The following is a 10,410-nucleotide window of genomic DNA, read 5'->3' as shown; positions in this document are numbered from 1 at the left end:
TGAAATATATGAGGAACTCACACTCAATAGGAAAAACAAACCAAACAAAAAACCCACAAATGATCTGACTAAAAAAATGTGCAAAGGATCTGAATAGACATTTCTTCAAAGAAAACACTAAAATGGCCAAGAGGTATATGAAACCATGTTCAATATCACTAATCATCAGGGGACTCAAGTAAGTTGACTTGTTTTAAGCCTTTTAGGAGAGACAAAGAATCTATTTGAGTTGTAAGACTGACATCTTGTGGCTAACTCTGGATGTGCAGAAAGGTGTAAGCATGAGAAAGAAATAAATGGAGTCACTCCATTTAACTGTTAATTATTAGAAAGGAAAAGAAAAAAGAGTTTATATACTTATATTTCATATATATTACAGACTATATATTATATATACTATATATTATATATCTATATATTACTGCCTGCCAGCCTGCTTGCCCCCAACTGCCCCCCCTGGCCTGCTCGCCCCTAACTTCCTCTTCCTCAGCCCCGCCACTATGGCTTTGTCCAGAAGGATGTCCAGTCTCCCAGTCTAATTAGCATATTACCCTTTTATTAGCATAGATAAGTGTCCTTTAAAGAAAAGGATCAGTGGGGGGAAGCATTATAAAAAAAGACAAAGGCATGTATTAGACACTTAGGCAAGAATAGCAAATCATAGAAATCCTCCTATAGCCCTATCTTTGGGCCAGACACAAATGGACATTTCCCCATGTATTATTTTATCCGCATCACTGTCAAGTGGGTAGATTTATTACATACATCTTACAGATGAGGAAACTGAAGCACAGGTATAAATAAGTACCTTGTCCATGATCACAGAGCTCATCTGTTGCCAACTGGGGACTGAAAGCCAGGCAGTCCAGCCCCAGAGTCTAGAGCAGTGATTTTCAACCTTTTTCATCTCATGGCACACATAAACTAATTCCTGAAATTCTGCAGCACACCAAACAATGTATTATATTTCTTTGCAGATCTGACAAAAATAGGTATAATTTTGAATCATTCACACCAGATGGCTATTGTTGTGTTGGCTGTTGTTATTTTTTTTTAATTTAATAATCTAATAGAAAAGAGGTCAGTGCCCCTGACTAAATAGACAGGTATTGCACGTTTTAAAAATTCTTGCAGCTCACCAGTTGAAAATCTCTGGTTTAGAAGAAAAAGGGATGGAAGGTCAGAGAGGCTCAAGTTTGGAGAATAAGGGGGGAGAGAGGGGAACGGATGTGGGGAAGGTGGAAAGAGACGAGATCTTGGGCCCTGTGGCCGTGTTAAGAAATGTGTGTTTCGTCCCAATAGTAATTGGACACTATAGACAGATTACAAGCAGGGAAGGAGCAAATTAAAATTTGCCTTTTTCAAATGTCAGTCCGGCTGTGGTGTGGACAGAGATCTTGACTGGTCCTTCGTGCGATTCGATAAATAGGAGGGAACTGTCCTCACTAAGTTACCTCCCTGTTTGCTGTATCTGTAAAAATAGCACTGCTGCTTGACAGTTACACTGCAGCCTAGGAGAGCCAAGCAATCTGTTCTCACACATTCCTGACAAGAGATAGGTGTTATTTGTGCAAAAGATATTGAATATAAGGCATGGAGGAAATGAAAAAAGAATAGGTCATCTGCATGCCCAGAGCCTCACAGCAAAATAAAATACTGAAAGTATAACGCAATAATACTTGGTAGGTTCACACTACAAAATACAGGCGGATAATAAAAAATTATTTATGCTCATAGTTTCCTGGTAATTTATCTCTGCATGTGTAATGCAAATAATTTTAGAAATGATTTGCAAGATAGACGTTCTGCCATCCAAGGAAATGACCAACTTGACCTTGTTGAGCCTCATTTTCTCAATCTCTGGAGTTGATTGCATGTATCAGGTTTGCACATATACAAACCTAAAAAAAAAAATGTAGCCACAGTGGCATCTCTGTAATAGCTCTTGAGAAATCACTCAATTGAGGATTTGGTTATGAGCAGTGACCCTAACAGAAACAATGAGCTTCTTAAGAGGGGGTACCAGGCCATATCACTCTTCCTTTCACTGTATCTAAATTAATGCTTTGCATATCTTAGTGAAAAAATGAGTGTTGAATGAATAAAAGGGGCAGTCATGTTCTCCTGCTCTCCAACGCCGGTGCTCTTGGTTCTCAGACCTTTGGGTTTGGACTCAAACTGTACCATCAATTTCCCTGGGATTCCAGCTTGTAGACAGCAAATCATGGGACTTCTCAGCCTCCATAATGATGGGAGCCAACTCCTGTGAAAAATTTCTTTCTATGCATATCTCATTGGTTCTGTTCCTCTGGAGAACAGCGACTAATACACAGTCCTTTGCAAGCAGAGAATTGAAGTGGGGAGGACATGGGCAGGAGCTGCCTAAGAAGAGGGGCTGGGAGGAAATATAAACCTATTGCTGAGATCTCTATAATGTCTGAGGACTTCCTGCCATTTTAAAGTTGTAATTAGTTACTGTGTGCCAGTGCTTATAATAAGCATGCTGTATACATGATCTTTAAATTACACGTTAACACTAAGAAATGGGTGTGTCACCATTCTATCAATCATCCAGTCACCAAGGCTTATAAGTTTAGATTCTCTCTGTCACCCACTCTTTCATTTGGTAGGCAATATGGAGCCTGAGAATATTTCTGAAGAAGGTATAACAGGATAGGGGTTGTGCTTTAGTGAAATTAAACAGCAACATCCTCAAAGATCTAAAATAGGAATCCAAAGAGGGTTGTATTCAGAAAGGTAGCCATGCGATTTGGAAATGATTTGGTTGAATACGACCCCATACATAGTTATTACAATATTATCAACAATTACATGTTTCCTGTGCTATAATTTACATCTCCATGACTATTTTGTAACTATCAATTTATGCTTCTGAATTCCTTCATCTTTTTCACCCATCCCTTCCAAACCCCCTCTTCCAGTAACCCTCAAAATATTCTCTTTATCTATTACTCTGTTTCTATTATGCTTATTTTGTTTTGTAGGTTCCACAAACAAGTGAAATCATATAGCATTTGTCTTCTTCTGACTTATTTCACTCAACACAGTACCCTCTAGGTCCATCCATGTAGTTACAGATGGTAAGATTCCATTCCATTCCATTGTATATATGCTCTACTTCTGTATCCGTTCTTCTATTGATGCAACTTATGTTGCTTCCATATCCTGGCTATTAAATAATGCTGCAATAAATATATGGATGTAGATGTCTTTTCAATTTAGTGTTTTGGGGTTTTATTTTGGATAAATAGGAATTGCTGGGTCCTTCTTTGTCTCTTATTAGATAGCCTTTGTTTTAAAGTCTATTTTGTCTAAGTATTGCTACCCCAGCGTTTTGTTTCCATTTTCATGAAATATCTTCTTCTATCCCTGTACTTTTAGCCTGTGTGTGTCTTTGGATCTGAAGTGAGTCTCTTATACACAGCATATGTAAAGGTCTTATTCTGTCATCCATCCAGTCTCCATATGTCTTTTGGCGCATTTAATCCATTTGCATTGAAAGTAATTGATATGTGAGTCATCCTCCTGACTGGTCTTGGTATTTCTGTCTCAGTGCTGCTGATGGCTAGATGTCTTCAGGAAATGCTAAAATTGGGCACCCTGGCCCCAACTTTAGAGCCACAGCTGTTATGCCAGATGGTCAGTTCAAAGATATCAGCCTATCTGACTACAGAGGAAAATACGTATTCTTCTTCTACCCTCTTTGCCTTTGAGTGCCCCATGGAGATCATTTCTTTCATTGATAGAGCAGCAGAATTTAAGAAACACAACTGCCAAGTGATTGGTGCTTCTGTGGATTCTCACTTCTGTTACCCGGCATGGGTCAACACACCCAAGAAATGAGGAGGATGGGGACCCATGAACAGGCCCTTGGTGTCAGGCCCCAAGTTCACCACTGCTCAGGACTGTGGGATCTCAAAGGCCGATGAAGGCATCTCATTCAGGGAACTCTTTATCACTGTATCCTTCACCAGATCACCGTAAACATCCCTCCCTGTTGGCCGCTCTGTAAACGAGACTCTGAGACTAGTTCAGGCTTTTCAGTTCACTGGCAACATCGGGAAGTGTGCCCTGCTGGCTGGAAGCCTGCCAGTGATGCCATGAAACCTGACGTCCAAAAGAGCAAAGAATATGACTCTAAGTAGAGGGAAGTACTGGGCTGTTTTAGGGTCATGTAGCAGTGGATGGTCATGTGAACAAAACCTCTTTTGACTACTGCCAAGCTTAAAACACAAGGTCTTCAACTTAACCCAGATGTAGTATGAGACAGGACAGGCCTTTCCTGCAGGGTTGCGGGGTGGGAGGGAGGAGGAGCCAATTTTCTTCCTTTGGAGGAAACAGCCTGAACTTATGAAGCAGGCGGAAGATGTAACTAGAAAGCTATTGGGTCCAAGTTGTGAAAGCCCTTAACTGACAGACTAAAGAGTCTGGATTATAGTCTGGAAAATTACATTGCTTCTATACTTTTTTCCTCTCCTTTTGGGACTCCAATTACATATACATTATAGTTTGCACCTAATCTCAAATCTCCAATGCTCTTTGTTTATATGTGTTTTGTCTATCTTCACTTTAACCTCTAACATTTTCTTCTTTTACTAGGTTTGGACTTAGTTTGTTCTTCTTTTTCTAGTTCTGTAAGGTGTAAAATTAGTTATTAATTATAGATTTTTTTAAATGTATACATCAACAGCTATAAATTTCCTTAGTGAGTGCCACTTTCATTGCATTCTGTAAGTTCTGTAAAATTGTGTGTTGTTTTTTTTTTTGTTTTGTTTTGTTTTTTCATTTATCTCTAAGTAATTTCCAATTTCTCTTGTGATTTCTTCTTTGACCCTTGGTTGCCTGAGAATGTGTTTTTAAATTTCTACCTATTTGTAAATTTTTTTTGTTTCTTTTTGTTATTTTTTATGTGTGTGTGTGTGTGAATCCAAACACAAACACTTGGATTTTTAAATACATTAGTCTCTTAAGTAGAAAACAAAAAGTGGAGCTACAAACCAAAATTACAATACTACTTTTATAACTGTCCATGTACTTACTTTAATAGATATATTTTCATAAGGCTTTAAGTTTACCTAGGAATGTCTTCATTTCTCTGTCATTGTTGAAGGACAGTTTTGTGAGATATAAGATTCTTGGTTGACAACATTTTTCCTTCATTGCTTTGAATATAGCAATTCACTACCCTCTGGTGTCCAAGGTTTCTGATGCTTCTGCTCCTGATCTTACTGGCAAAAATATAATGAAAGTTGTCCTCTCTGCTTTATAAATGTTAATATTGTACCTTCCCATGTCTTATAAAACAGATATTTTCTTAGAGTATTGTGATATCAGTCAAGTTGTAGCATCGTTTTTAAACCAATCAGAATTTAAGGAAAAGGAATTGAATGTTTTTAATGGTAGACACAATCATGACTCTCAATGACAAAAATTATTTATAGATTTTTAAATTATAAATGAAAAGGTCACTGATGCATCCTACAGATTTTAATTTATAATAAAGCAAATGACAATCTTTAGTATCGCACATAAACAAAAAGGTCTTTCTGGTCTTTTAATTTTTTTAGAGTAAAGATATCTTCAGAATAAAAAGTGAGGAAACCACTATGTTTATTACCAGCTATGAAAGGCTGGTTTCTTGCTCTGGCCTTATAAAGCAGCATTGTAATAAAATTACAAAAAAACTCCTATAGCAGGTGCTGGCTGGGCTAAAGTTTTTGTCCTTGTAACCCATAAGCAGATTGTGGTGACCTATCAGACTTGTACTTGTTAGCTTATTATCACTCCCGTGCCCCCTCCTCCAGCCCCAGCCACCTGTCCATTTTATTTTTCTCTTTTATGTACTCTTTTTTCTCCATTAGTTATACTTTTTCTTTTCTCTCTATTTCCGTTTTTCTTTATTCTCTTTGTCTTCTTTCAGTTGTTTTTTCTCCTTTTAATTTTCTCAAATTTTTTGTTTCCTACTTTTTTTCATTTGTCCTTGTTTTTCTCATTTTTATTTTTTTTTTAGTATTTTTAGTTAGCTTTGTGAGTACAGTTGGTATATTTAGTATTGTCAGTAGAGTTAACATACTTAGTTGACATAATTATTGTTTATTTTCATAGGTAGTGAGTATATTTAGCATTGTTAATGTTAGTATTAGCATAGTTTTGTTCTTTAGCATAGTTACTAATAGTAGTTAGCAGAATTTTTTAGTCTTATCCATTAGTATAGTTAGCAAGTCACCATATAGATGACCTTGCAGCCATCTCTGCTGACCAGGAGCCCAAAGTGGGCATTATAAGTTCCTCAACACCATTGCAGAGAGCAGCCAAGGGGAGGTTGGACTGACACGTTCTGGACGGTACAGAAATGGCTGTCAAGTCATCAATCAGCAGGGCTCCTCCAGCCTCCAGAGGCTTCCCCTGCAGGACTTCCAGGCATGAAGGCATTCAATCACCAGAATAGAGTCAAGTTATTCAAGGTGACTGGGAGCAGCAGAAAACTCTTCATCATCATGGAGCACCTAAGTGGAGGGAACATACCCGATCCCCTGGAGGACCACTACCACATGCCCAAGAATGAGGCCCGAGGCATTATCCGCCAGCTGGTATCACCTGTGCAGCACAGCCACCAAAGAGGCATGGTCCACAGAGACCTGAACCAAAGAACATGCTCGTTGATGCTCATAGGGACGCAAAAGTGTAGACTTTGGACTCAGCAATTTTGGAGCAATAAGGTGAGGACATTCTGTGGTATCCTCTCATATGCTGCCCCAGAACACTTCTTGGGCCAAAAATATGATGGCCCCGTGGTAGATATATGGAGCCTAGGAGTGGTTCTCCATACAATGGTCCCTGGGAACCTGCCGTTCATAGAAAAGAACTTTGGGAAGCTGCAGCAAAAGATTGTGAGCAGAAAATAACTACCTCGTGCCATTGTTCCCATTTTTTGAATTGGAAACGACATTTTTAAAATTGTTGATTCTCATCCAAGGGATAGAAGAAGTTTATGGTAGACCCATGGCTCAGAGACCAGGTCCATCATCTTCAGCCCAGCCCTCCAGTGTGACCCTGGAGGTTCCTGTCCACCCACAGCCCTAACAGCAGCAGCAGCAGCAGCTGAGGATCCCCAGAGGGAACCAGCAAGGGTCTGCAGGTGCTAAGCAGGTTCTTGAACTTTATGTTAAAAAGTTCTGATTCAGGTCATCCACAAAAAAGCATGGTGATGAAAAAATGGACAGTCCATGTACATGGTGGAAAGCCAAGGAAGGGACACAACCGAAGAGTCCAGGGAGGTCAAGCTATGCATCCTCCACTTTAAATGAAGAGTTAAACTATGATGAGCTCCAGGGAGCCCGGTCACGTGGTGCAGGGAGAAAGGACAAAGCCTGAGCCGAGATCGCTACCAGAAGAGGAAGAACCTAATGTGCGCGCTGTGTGTGCCAGGACCCCCGGGAGAACAGCACAAACTGCCACAATGTTCTTCACACAAATTCACATCAGAAGGGCACCGGGCAGCTCTGTGGCCTTCAAAACTCAAGACCAAAAATACCTGCTGAGCTTGGAGGATGGATGAAGACACCTCAGGTACAACAGGAGAGGCCCCCTCACTGCAGGCCCACCACTCAGCCAGCCTGTTCCCCTGGGGTCCTTTTCACCTCTCCTGTTCCTCTTTCCTTCCATGTTTGTGGGAGGGGATGATTCTCATTAAAGTACTTGGTTCTTCTAAGTCTTGTAATAAACTTGGTGCTTCAGAAAGATACATTGGATGCTCTTGTTTGGCCTGCTCCCGGCACAGAATCGGGGCTGTGCATCCTCCAGTTTGAGAAGCATGTAGTGATGTAGCCCTTGGACTGAATCAGAACAACTAGATAGAAGAAAAAAAGAGAGAGAGAGAGAGAATTATCACAGTGACTCCCAACAGCAATGAATGTGCTTCTGAAGGTCAAGGCTGTGAGCCGTACTGCAGGGGAGAAAGGCAGACCTGTGTTACCTTCCTGCACTCACATTGCCAACATTTACGGAGCCCGAGGGGAATTGTGGTCCTGCGGCCTGTGCTAATTATGACCGAGAGGTCCACGCTAGGACAACAAAGTGCAGCTTTGTTTCCTATCTATAATGTAGTTGTATCTTTCACCCTTTCCCTCTCAGGAAGGTGCCAGGATGTGAGGGTTTGACCATAGGAAATGGAGGTGTGAGGGCAGGAGGAAGCTCAGGTTCAGCAAACCTCTTGGTCAGTCGGGGCGCCCCCTTCTGAAGTCAGTAAGTGGCACGGTGGATTGGGAAATACAGGCTCTGCTCAAATCCCACCCCCACAACTCACCCATCAGCCCCTTACCTATTTCCTGCCTCTGTTTCCTCCTCTGTAAATTGGGATACGGTCCTCCTCACCCTCACCCTCACCCTCACCCTAACACTCAGAGATGTGAGTGTCCTGTATAAATTACAACCCTAAGTGCTGGGTTGTTTTCAGCACCCTGGGCAGGGAGTGTAGGCCTCAGGCTGGTCCAGGTCAGGTGGAAATGGTGAGCTGCAGGCAACACAGGTGGGATATCATGGCTGTAAAGGACCTGGGCTAAGTGTCCTGCATTCTAATATCCAGAAACAGGTAGCTGTTGAACTTGCTGAATAGCAAGGTAAGTAATTAAGGTCATTCATTAATATCATGTATAACCTCTCTTGTCAGTTATAATCACCTGAACAGAAACCTTCAGAGTTTATTAATAACTTTGCCCACCACAGAATAACCCTGCTCGGGTCCTAGAATATAGGTAACCTTGCACACTTGTGGTATTTCCACCAGCTTCTGCATTTACTCTCTTGCTCCGTGTCTCTCAGTAGCTCCTCACTGTCTTAGGCCTGCCCTGCTCCAAGTATGAAATGTAATATGAGAACTAAAGCACCTCTCCCCACCGGGGCGATGTTCCTGCGGTAATGAACCACCAGCAATCCCAAGCACCGGGGTGTCCCCCACACCTCTGTACCTTTGCATATTCTGCTCCTCTTGTTCTTCTGTTCCCTTGGCCTTGAATCCTCAGCTACCGTGTCCATTTCTACTTTATGGTGGGATGATGGTTGCTCACACAACACATTGCCTTCTTCCTAAGGATGTTCAATTGGAAGGAATTGGTGTTGGTCTAAGGCAGTTACAGCCACTGCATAAACCCCTACTAATGCTTGGGTCGGTTTTGGCCAATGACATATTAATGGACAACTATGGGGCCTCCTGGGAGAATTTTTCCTTTCTTAAAAGAATGAGATGGGAAGGAAACAGGGTACACCCTTGCTTCTGGCTTCGGTGCTAACTATGGAGATGTAACGGCTGGAGTGGAGACAGCCATAGCACAACCATGTGGGAGTGACACCAACATTTGGTAATGGAGTACACAGGTGCATGGCATCTGAGTCACTGACAACACTGACACAGTGCCACCTCTGGACCTGCCATCTTTCACATTGTCTATCAACATTAAGTGTTAGAACCTTTGTAGTTTAAGCCAACCTTAATTGAGTTTTTTGTTACTTCTGTCAAAAAAATATTTAACCAGTAAAGACTTCGGGTTTCAGTTAAAATTCTCTTTTCTTAAAAGTCCTCCAACATACCTGTGTATCTGCTCAATTTCCCCACCCTTCAACCATGAAAACAGCTCCTAAGCCTAGAGTGTCCTGTCTCTCTGGCATGTCCTTTCTGATCTGTGAGCATCCCTGTGGCGGGCCTCTGACTTTTCATCTCTGTCCACATTGAACCTGCACACAGTGGGCCTTTAGAAGAGTTTAAGGACATCAATACCTGCACTACTCCTTGCCCAGAAGCCCAGAGCCATAAAGGAGCCTAGGAAATGAAATCATTGACCCAAGCAAGGCCTACAGACCTTGTGAGCTTCTGCAGCCTCTTCAGCTTGAGTGGCAGGTCCCAACTCTCAGATCAGCCTCATGCCTGCATTTAAGTGCTGAGCTATTGATTTATGGTGAGCTCAGCCTCCTATTATAGCCACAGGAAGCCTTGTGCAGAGAAAGGAGAGCATGAGCTACGGGGGAAGAGAGTCATGGAAAGGACTTAATAGATACATCCCTTTCACACTGGGTGAGGTTCTCTGCATGTCCTGGAAAAGACCTTGATGTGCAAGTGGGGAGTAGGGTTCCCCAAAACCCAAAGGAAGATGTTCCTTGGTATAGTGGGTAGGCGAAGGCTCTTGGCCTCACCCGTGGCAATTCCAGATGCCAGACTGAAAATGGGGGAATGCTTGTGTGGTCACAAAAGCATGAATGACTCTAATTTCCAAGCAAAACTAGAGAAAAGGATGGTAGGCACAGGGAAGCTGGGAGGGTGTGGTGTTATCAGTGAAGGAAGGTCCTACTTCCTTCCTTCCCTCCCTTCCTCCCTTCCTTTCCTTCCTTTCCTTCCTT

General features: G+C 41.8%; 1 long non-coding RNA gene and 1 pseudogene across 1 annotated transcript in view; one reads left to right on the top strand and one right to left on the bottom strand.

The window, feature by feature from the left end:
• Positions 1–7,490, bottom strand: part of LOC107183675 — a 20,313-nt gene extending 12,823 nt beyond the window's left edge. Inside the window, exon 1 of the long non-coding RNA XR_001514470.1 lies at positions 7,480–7,490. This is a non-coding gene — a long non-coding RNA (uncharacterized LOC107183675). The remainder of the gene's footprint in view (positions 1–7,479) is intronic.
• LOC102767348 lies at positions 3,363–4,166 on the top strand (annotated as a pseudogene).
• Positions 7,491–10,410: the final 2,920 nt, after the last annotated feature.

Source organism: Myotis davidii, unplaced genomic scaffold (assembly GCF_000327345.1).
Source record: "Myotis davidii unplaced genomic scaffold, ASM32734v1 scaffold1012, whole genome shotgun sequence".
Classification (NCBI taxonomy): domain Eukaryota; kingdom Metazoa; phylum Chordata; class Mammalia; order Chiroptera; family Vespertilionidae; genus Myotis; species Myotis davidii.
This window is presented reverse-complemented; position numbering and strand designations above follow the sequence as displayed.